At 44.8% G+C, this 11,014-nt stretch overlaps 1 pseudogene; it reads left to right on the top strand.

Moving 5' to 3' along the window:
- The first annotated feature begins 298 nt into the window (after nucleotides 1-298).
- LOC123425377 lies at nucleotides 299-3,453 on the top strand (annotated as a pseudogene).
- The last annotated feature ends 7,561 nt before the right edge of the window (nucleotides 3,454-11,014 follow it).

The following is an 11,014-nucleotide window of genomic DNA, read 5'->3' as shown; positions in this document are numbered from 1 at the left end:
GGTCACTTGACTGATTCTTTGTACATATTAAATCTACATGCAAGCCGTGTTAAAATAGAAGACCTGTGAAATTTTGAACTGCATTTTTTGTAGGATAAGACCATCTTTCCGTCGTGGCATTTTTGTGAAAAAAATCCCTATATTTTATGTTAATAAACCCACAGTCCTTTCTTAAGTGAGGAAAACGTTTCACTTTTATGAAAAAGACCCTACAGTTTCCGAGGCGAGGAGGCACGGCGGCAGCAGACGGTGCGCTCGCGAGATCCAATCGGCCGCCGGATTTCTTCCGCCCGTAGCCATGTCCGCCGCGGGGGACCTCTCTCATCGGCGAGAGGAAGGCCGCGCTTCGATCCGCGCCCGGTACGCTCGGAAATAACCGCCATCACACCCTCTCCCTCCTTCTCCACCGACCCCCTGGTCTTCGTCCGTGTTTCCCCAGGGCTCTCCCGACGGGGGAAGCTAATCGACGACATCCTGGTGGAGATCATCTCACGCGTGCCCGCCAAGGCGCTCTACCGCTGCAAGTGCGTCTCGAAGTACTGGCTGGGCCTCATCCACCACCCCGACCACCGCAAGCGGCTCCCCCAAACCCTCGCCGGCTTCTTCTACAGCAGCAGCACCAGCACCACGGGCCAGCGGCGCCTGGAGCTGCCCTTCCGCTACACCAGCCTCTCGGGGGACCGCCACCGCGCTCCGTTCGGCGCCTCCTTCACCTTCCTGCCCAACCACCACCCTGCCCGTCGATCTACTCGACTCCTGCAACGGCCTCCTCCTCTGCCGCTGCTACCACGTCTCCCACGGGGTCGGCGCGTTCGGTTACGTCGTGTGTAACCCCGCCACCGACAAGTGGGCCGTGTTGCCCAACTCCGACAAGGACAGCAACGAGGTCGCCACCACGTCTCTGGGCTTCGACCCAGCGATGCAAGGTGGATGGAAAAGGAGCAGAGTGGCAACTTCATATAGGGTTAACAGAAGAGTGAAAAGCGAGTAGCTGTAAAAAGTAATTGCAGGATAGAAGTATAGAGTTGTGGCGAATAAGTCCGCTGAAAATATGGACTTCTGTGTTATTTTCTGCTCATATATTATGAATTTGAGACACTGATTTTCAAAAGTGAACAATATCTGTTGATCTTAATATTAAAACTTAAGAGATGCGATTTTATATTAGCCTTTTCATTTTATGGGATTAGTTGATAACTGATTTGGTTGCCTCTGTATATCTGAAGTGACCGCCCTTAACTTCTGCTTTATAATCTGTACTTGTACATTATACAACAGTTCTTTACAACAAAGCTTTATGCTTGTGATCCATCAAGTCTGCCGAAATATCCTCCAAGCAAGGAATATGACGCTAAGCTTCGAGATGAAGAAGCTAGGAGGTAATATTGTCTGTAGCACCTAATATAAATATTATGCAATCTGCAATTTGAAGTTTTGAACAGATGGGTTTTATCATTGGCATTTCTGTATTTAACTAATTATATGCGTTTTGGTCCACACGCAAAGAGCAGCTGCAGCCAAAGGACATGAATCTGAAACTGGACGCAGGAAGCAACTTGCAGCATAAAATGGCACTAACGAATCACAGGTATTGCAGAATTAATCCGATCTTAGTATAGTCTGATAATTGTCATACCAAGGGTCTCCTAAGGGATTTTTTTTCTGGTGCCATAGTCTGCACTTTTGAGCTTTGAAACATGCCATTCAATAGCTGATGCTAGCAGTTCGGTGAATGCATTATATGCATGATCCATTATCGTGATGCAATGCAATTGCTTCTCTATTTGTTTGGAACTTAATTTATACAGCTGTTTTATTGTACTGCACACACATTGTTTCCAGCTCCAGAGGCAACTATACTAAATATGACAACTAATTTTGATGCCATGCTGTTAAATATAAACAGTTCACTGTTTCATATTACTCAAATCTCTCTTTTTTCATGGCTTTGCAGCAACGGCGAGTTACGGTTAATCCTAAAAGCAGTAGTAACAAGTTTACTCCGAAGGAGGATGCTGTTACCGGCTTTCCAATGGATCCTCTGGTAGTAGACAATGGCCATGCTCGCCGTGTTCCTTTGATGAATGCTGGTCGTTCATCCTCCACTTTGGGTCGATCAAGTGACACAGATCCAAACGCCCAGAGATTCTACACCTCTCAGATTGCTGTTGCCGAGATGTCTAACCCATCTACTGCAACTGGGCAGCGAGGCAATACTGGTAAGCTGTCTAACCTTGAGGACAGTGCCAGGAAACAATATTTAAGAGAGCATCGGTCGAGTTCAAGGTACAGTCAACTCGCTGCTGCTAACCAGTCTGACAAACCCAAATGGTCGCAATCACATAATTCCAAGAAAGACCATCATCTTCCCATCGGAAGGATGAAGTGGTGGCAGATAAGGAGCCTGCAGGGGCGAGTTACTTAATTGTTCTAATGAGCTCCAGGTGGTTTTAATTCCTAACATTTATAGATAGCAATGCAAAGCATGACCTAGACCTTAAGAGCCGGGATCAGTTTCAATAAATTTCGAAAAATCTATGTGTTAGCATTTCTGGTTGGTTCTTATTGGGTCTAGACTTCGGAGCGGATGTTCGGCAAATAATGTGCTGATAATTTCCCGTCTATATATTATCTTCAGTCAGTTATGCTCATAATTTCTCGCCTATATATTCATTTAGGTGAATGGCACAAGGAAGAACCGAATCCAGTACTCAGGACCATTGATGCCTCCCGGGGTAAACATGGAAGAGATCGTTAAAGAGCACGAGCGGCAGATCCAACAAGCCGTGCGAAGGGCTCGTCTGGACAAGGGAAAGGGCAAGCACGCCGAGAGAGACCAGTCGGAGTCACTGATGTATGCTGCCCAGAGAGTGGATTTACAAGGAGAAGAGATGGAATAGAGCTACTCGGGACTCCGCCGCCACAGTCTTTCTCGATGGCCTTCTGTTTTTTCGTACCCTTGACCTTGAATATCATGATTACATAGCTGCGGTGGACACCAAGGGAGAGACATGCCTGATATTCAGGGTCCCTGGTGGTCAGGTTCATGATTTTGGCCAGGCTGATGGTTTTGTTCAACAAGTGTTATTCAAGGATCCTGGTGATTATTTTGGTCTGGCTCATGGTCTTATTCAGCGCTCGCAGGGCTCCTTGCATTTTGCCAATTTTCAAAGGGATCAAGATGGTATCGCCATTCGATTGGTAGTTCATGTTCTCAAGGACTATCAAGGCGAACAATGGAAATTGAAGCATAGCATTAAAACCTCACCCATATGTGGATGGACAGATTTATGGCTTGATGTGGATTTTGATTTCGTTGCGATTCATCCAGAGTGCAACTTGATGTTCTTCATTGCGGGGGGTGTCACATTAATGTGCTGTAATATTGATAATCGGCAGGGTAAAGTGATCTTCTATCTTGGAGGTGCCAAGCCGCTATCTTATGTGCCGTAGTCACCATCATTGCACACCTCACATCAATATGAAACTACCGGTGCCTTTATAAGAAGTGGATATCTTATCGGAGTCGATTCCTTTATGCTATGGAGCAGATGGCTTGGTATGTCTGCTTGAATATGGTTGTCATTTTCTCTGACTGATGGATGCATGTTTTTCCGATTTGGAGCAATGGTGGTTCAGTATGGAGGGAATTTGACTGATTTCTCTATGATAGTAGTTATCCAAATTTGCTCTAAACTTTCTGTCATTCCTGGTGTCTGGTTTAGTGAACTTCTACCTTCATGCATTGCTTAACCTTGTGTAGTGTTTGCTTAAGGTACTATGATCCATTATGTGAAAGACATGGGCAATGGTTATCATGCAGCAAAACTTTTCTTGAACATCATCCCGAGGCTTAAACGTTTATCTTTGATTTGCAGCCATGGGAATTATAAGCTTCTTCTTCACAGTTATTTTAGTATACGACCACTTGTCTGCTAACGATATGGTGTGTTAAATTCTGCTGATGATCTGATGCGGCAAATCATATATATTTTTTTCTTTCCTGTCAATGGTTTGAAAAGTAAAATCCTTGCTGCTATTTGTTAGTATAACACTTGGATGAATACATGTCACTTCTTTTCAGTGTTTTGTTAGAGGTTTTCTGTGTAGAACACAAAAGTGGTCTCTGTTTGTCGGTATTGTTCTGTTAAGTAGCTTAAAAGAGTTTGAATTAAGCACTGACATGTGCCTTTTATTGTCCTGAGGAGGGATTAGGGGCGAGCGGGAGGAGTGCGGTGCGGCTCTCGGGGCAAGGGCAGGTGGCGCGACGTGGCGTGATGGGCTCGGCGGGCCTCGCGCGGGCAAGCAGCCATGGCCTGCAGCGGATAAGAGAGGGAGAGGGAGGAATATGGGGATGGAGGAAGCGATGTTGTGGATAAGGGACAAGTAGTGCACATAAAAGGGACAAGCAGTGCACATAAAAGAATGTAAAATGCTAGAATTAGTCTATGCATTAGAATTATAATCGTTAATAACGAATTACCTCATAAAGTGTTAACGTGTTTATCTAACAATCGTATATCGATTAGATATGAGACGGTCAAAATATTCATGTACTCAACACTCATTGTAATAATAAATGGTCAATACATAGTTTTATTATCCCGTTGTAACGCACGGGCCCTTTTGCTAGTAATAATAATGTCAACGACTGAACATGAACAATGCATACTAGGTTTCCGCTGATGATCTCTCCGTACAGATCTGATTGGTCAAATGGCAACTTGTTTTCCCAAAGAAATCTTTTTCGCACGTTTTACCAAAGAAATCAGTGTTAAATGCAAATACTTTTAGCAAAGCTAACATCTATCAACAAGCTAAGTAACCAAACTTTCTTGTAGGCCTAACTGGGATGTACGACAAAACAGTTTGGTATAGAGTTATCAACACCAAAAGTGTTACTCGGTTACATGTATAAATGATCGCGACACAAATAAAAAACTCGCAAGTTGCCAGGATTCAAGAAACTAGAAACAGCATGCTCATAAAGAACATATAACGTGGCACCAATAGGTGAACAGAGAAGAGGGCAGGTATATACCTCAACAACACAACCACATAACCCTCTACTTCAACCTCCATTGCCTCAGTATCATAGTGGGTACGGTGACGAAACAACATGTTGCACCAGCACCCATTAACGCCACATCCCTCACTACTGAACCAATCCGTTCTCTCTGAGATCCTTCCACACGCAACAGACCCACCACCTTATCACAATCAATTGCAAGCAATATGAAGGCCAAAGTAACGAAGCCTCCAATCATGCCAGGGTCCTTGAGCATCAACAAGAAAGCAAAATCAGTACGATTTCATATTATATGCTCTGAAGCTATACAGGCGCAGAGACATTATTTACATATACAGGGCAACCGCTTTTTAATTCAGGGAAAAAAATGGATCTCATTTTCTAGTTTGGAGTTGGCACGGTAATTTAAACCGCACACATGTAAAATCGGTCGGTTATTTATTTAATTTCGAAGCAAATCGGATCATACATATTTAAAGGCGCAAGGGGAGGTTTTCCACGATACCTTGTTGGCGTTGGTGGTGTTCATGCTATAATTGTATTAACAGGAAACAGTAATACATGTGTGAATAAATAGATCACAATGTGTCCCTAGCAAGCCTCTAGTTGGCTAGCTCGTTAGTCAATAGATGATCATGATTTCCTGGTCATGGGCATTAGATGTCATTGATAACGGGATCACATCATTAGGAGAATGATGTGATGGACAAGACCCAATCCTAAGCATAGCACTAGATTGTATTGTTCGTATGCTAAAGCTTTTCTATTGTCAAGTGTCTTTTTCTTCGACCGTGAGATTGTGCAACTCCCGGATACTGTAGGAGTGCTTTGGGTGTATCAAACGTCACAACGTAACTGGGTGACTATAAAGATGCACTACGGGTACCTCTCAAAGTGTCTGTTGGGTTGGTATGAATCGAGATCGGGATTTGTCACTCCGCGTGACGGAGAGGTATCTCTGGGCCCACTCGGTAGAACATCATCATGAGCTCAATGTGACTAAGGAGTTAGTCACACGATGACGTGCTACGGAACGAGTAAAGAGACTTGCCAGTAACGAGATTGAACAAGGTATAGGTATGCCGACGATCGAATCTCGAGCAAGTTCTATACCGACAGACAAAGGAAATTGTATACGAGATTGATTGAATCCTTGACATCGTGGTTCATCGGATGAGATCATCGTGGAGCAAGTGGGAACCACAATGGGTATCCATACCCCGTTGATGGTTATTAGCCGGAGAGGTGTCTCGGTCATGTCTGCCTGTCTCCTGAACCCGTAGGGTCTACACACTTAAGGTTCGATGACGCTAGGGTTATAGGGAATTGTTATATGAGGTTACCGAAAGTTGTTCAGTGTCCCGGATGAGATCTCGGACGTCACTACGAGCTCCGGAATGGTCCGGAAGTAAAGATTGATATATAGGACGGATGGTTTTGGACACCGGAAGTGTTTCGGGCGTCGTCGGTAACGTACCGGGACCACCGGGACCACCGGAAGTGGCCCCGGGGGTCCGCCGGAAGGGGGCACCATCCCGGGAGGCTAGATGGGCCAAGTGCGGGAGGGAACCAACCCCTGGGTGGGCTGGTGCGGCCCCCACACTCAGCCCATGGCGCAAGAAGAGGGGAGAGGGGGGAAACCCTAGCGCAGGTGGGCCTAGGGCGCACCAGAAGGGTGCGCCACCCCTCCTCCCCTCCTGGCCGCCGCACCTCCTCCCATCTAGGGCTGCCGCGCCTCCCAGGAGAGGGAAACCCTCAGCTGGGCGCAGCCCCTCCCTCCCCCTATACATAGTGGGCACTTTGGGCTGTTGGAGATACGAATCTTCCTCTCCCTCGGCGCAACCTTGCTCTTCCTTCTCCGTCTCTCTGCCGGTGCTTGGTGAAGCCCTGCCGGGAGACCTCGTCTCTCCATAGACACCACGCCGTCGTGCTGCTAGAGATGTTCCCCAACCTCTCCCTCCTCCTTGCTGGATCAAGGTGCGGGAGACGTCACCGGGCTGCACGTGTGTTGAACGCGGAGGTGCCGTGGTTCGGCACTAGATCGGAATCACACCGCGATCTGAATCGTCGCGAGTACAACTCCATCAACCGTGTTCTAGCAACGCTTCCGCTTAGCGATCTTCAAAGGTATGAAGATGCTCTCACCCCTCTCTCATTGCTGGTCTCTCCATATGAAGATCTGAATATGCGTAGGAAATTTTTGAATTTAGGCCACGTAACCCAACAAAAACATCATCGAACCTTAAGTGTGCAGACCTTGCGGGTTCGAGAACTATGTAGACATGCCCCGAGGCACTCCTTGGTCAATATCCAATAGCGTGACCGGGATGCCCATATTGGATCCTACATATTCTCCGAAGATCTTATCGGTTGAACCTCACTGCCAAGGATTCATATAATCCCGTATGTCATTCCCTTTGTCCTTCGGTATGTTACTTGCCCGAGATTTGATCGTCGGTATCCACATACCTACTTCAATCTCGTTACCAGCAAGTCTCTTTGCTCGTTCCATAATACAAGATCCCGTGACTTACACTTAGTCACATTGCTTGCAAGGCTTGTGTGTGATGTTGTATTACCGAGTGGACCCCAAGATACCTCTTCGTCACACGGAGTGACAAATCCCAGTCTTGATCCATACTAACTCAATGGACACCTTCGGAGATACCTGTAGAGCACCTTTATAGTCACCCAGTTACGTTGTGACGTTTGATGCACACAAGGTATTCCTCCGGTGCCAGTGAGTTATATGATCTCATGGTTATAGGAATAAATACTTGACACGCAAAAAACAATAGCAATAAAACGACACGATCAATATGCTACGTTCATAGTTTGGGTCTTGTCCATCACATGATTCTCCCAATGATGTGATCCCGTTATCAAGTGACAACACTCATCTATGGTTAGGAAACCTTGACCATATTTGATCAACGAGCTAGTCAACTAGAGGCTTACTACGGACAGTGTTTTGTCTATGTATCCACACATGTATTTGAGTTTCCAATCAATACAATAATAGCATGGATAATAAACGATTATCACGAACAAATAAATATAATAATAACTAATTTATTATTTCCTCTAGGGCATATTTCCAAGAGTCTCCCACTCGCACTAGAGTAAATAATCTTGTTCACATCACCATGTGATTTTAACGAATCCAACACCCATATAGTTCTGGGGTCTGATCACATCTTGCTCGTGAGAGAGGTTTTAGTCAACGGTTCTGAAACTTTCAGATCCATGTGTGCTTCACAAATCTTTATGTCATCTTATAGATGCTGCTACTACGTGCTATTTGGAAATACTCCAAATATCTACTCTACTATACGAATCCGTTTTACTGCTCATAGTTATTCGGATTAGTGTCAAAGCTTGCATCAACGTAACCCTTTACGATGAACTCTTTAACCACCTCCATAATCGAGAAAAATTCCTTAGTCCATTAGTTACTAAGGATAACTTTGACCGCTATTTTAGTGATTCAATCCTGGATCACCCTTTTGTACCCTTTGACAGACTCATGGCAAGGCACACATCAGGTGCGGTACACAGCTTGGCATACTTTAGAGCCTACGGCTCAGGCATAGGGGACGACCTTCATCCTTTCTCTTTCTTCTGCCGTGGTCGGGCTTTTGCGTCTTACTCAAATTCACACCTTACAACACAGCCAAGAACTCCTTCTTTGTCGATCTATTTTCAACTCCTTCAAAAACTTGTCAAGGCATGCATTTCATTTGAAAGTTCTGTTTAGCAATTTGATCTATCTCCATAGATCTTGATGTTCAATGTTCAAGTAGCTCTATCCAGGTCTTCCTTTGAAAAACCCCTTTCAAACAACCTTTATGCTTTACATAAATTCTACATTACTTCCGATCAACAATATGTTGATGCGTCTCCAACGTATCTATAATTTTTTATGGTTTCATGCTATTATCTTGTCAAACTTTGGATGTTTTGCATGCCTTTTATATATTTTTTGGGACTAACTTATTAACTCTGTGCCAAGTGCCAGTTCCTGTTTTTTCCATGTTTTTGACCCCTTTCAGAGGAGGATTTTGAACGGAGTCCAGACGGAATGAAACTGCCAAAAAGATTTTTTCCGAAACAGAAAAAGATCGGGAAGCCGGAGAATCAGGGCAGGGGGCCTGCAGGGACCCTACAAGCCCTCATGGTGCGGCCAGGGGGGCCCGCGCCTCCCTGGCTTGTGGGCTCCCTGGGCCACTTCTGCCCTAGGTTTTGCGCCTATATATTCCCTAAAGTCCCAGAAAAAATGAGGAGATCATCGAAAGTAGTTTTCCGCCGCCGCAAGCTTCTGTCTCCGCAAGATCCCATCTGGGGCATGTTCTTGTGCCCTGCCGGAGGGGGGATTCGGATACGGAGGGCTTCTTCATCAACAGCATGACCTCTCCGATGATGCGTGAGTAGTTCACCATAGACCTACGGGTCTATATCTAGTAGCTAGATGGCTTCTTCTCTCTCTTGTATCTTCAATACAAAGTTCTCCATGATCTTCGTCGAGATCTATCCGATGTAATCTTCTTTTGCGGTGTGTTTGTCGAGATCCGATGAATTGTGGATTTATGATTAGATTATCTATGAATCTTATTTGAGTTTCTTCTGATCTATCTTATGCATGATTTCATATCCTTGTAATTCTGTTCGAGTTGTGGGTTTTGTTTGGCCAACTAGATCTATGATTCTTGCAATGGGAGAAGTGCTTGGTTTTGGGTTCATACCGTGTGGTGACCTCACCCAGTGACAGAAGGGGTAGCGAGGCACGCATCATGTTGTTGCCATCAAGGATAAAAAGATGGGGTTTTCATCATTGGTTTGAGTTTATCCCTCTACATCATGTCATCTTGCTTAAGGCGTTACTCCGTTCGTCATGAACTCAATACACTAGATGCATGCTGGATAGCGGTCTATGTGTGGAGTAATAGTAGTAGATGCAGAAAGTATCGGTCTACTTGTCTCGGACGTGATGCCTATATGTATGATCATTGCCTTAGATATCATCATGACTTTCCGCGGTTCTGTGAATTGCTCGACAGTAATTTTTTCACCCACCATAATATTTGCTATTTAGAGAGAAGCCTCTAGTGAACACTATGGCCCCCGGGTCTACTCCACACCATATTTTCAGCCTTACACTTTTCCTTCGTTGCACTTTCCGCCTTCAGATCTCACTTTGCAATCAATCTTGAAGGGATTGACAACCCCTTTATAGCGTTGGGTGCAAGCTCTTTGTATTTGTGCAGGTACTCTGGACTTGACGAGATTCTCCTACTGGATTGATACCTTGGTTCTCAAACTGAGGGAAATACTTACTGCTCCTGTGCTGCATCACTCTTTCCTCTTCAAGGGAAAAACCGACGCAAGCAAGAGAAGTATCAAGAAGAATTCCTAGCATTGCCGGGGAAGGACTTTTGTTGCCGTAGCATATGTCAACCACATATACTTATCAGAAATTCTATAATGCTCCCACTCACTTCTTTGGAAATACAAGTTTCTCATAAACCTTGTACAAACCCAAAAGCTTTGATCATCTCATCAAAGTGTATATTCCAACTCCGAGATGCTTGCACCAGTCCATTGAAGGATCGCTGGAACTTGCATACTTGCATACTTGTTAGTATCCTTAGGATCGACAAAACCTTCTGGTTGTATCACATACAACCTTTCCTCAAGGAAACCGTCGAGGAAACAATGTCTTGACATCCTATGTGCAATATTTCGTAAATAATGCATCAACTACTAACATAATTCAAACAGACTTTTAGCATCGCTACGAGTGAGAAAGTCTCATCATAGTCAACTCTTTGATCTTGTCGGAAACATATTCGCGACAAGTCAAGCTTTTCTTAATAGTGACTTTTCACCATCATCGCCTGTCTTTATTTTAAAGATCCATCTTTACTTAACAGTCCTACGACCATCAAGTAGTTCTTCCAAAGTCTACACTTTGTCTTCATACATGGA

Source organism: Hordeum vulgare, chromosome 2H (assembly GCF_904849725.1).
Source record: "Hordeum vulgare subsp. vulgare chromosome 2H, MorexV3_pseudomolecules_assembly, whole genome shotgun sequence".
NCBI lineage: Eukaryota > Viridiplantae > Streptophyta > Magnoliopsida > Poales > Poaceae > Hordeum > Hordeum vulgare.
Note: the sequence above shows the minus strand (reverse complement) of the source record. Positions and strands in the feature narration are given on the sequence as shown.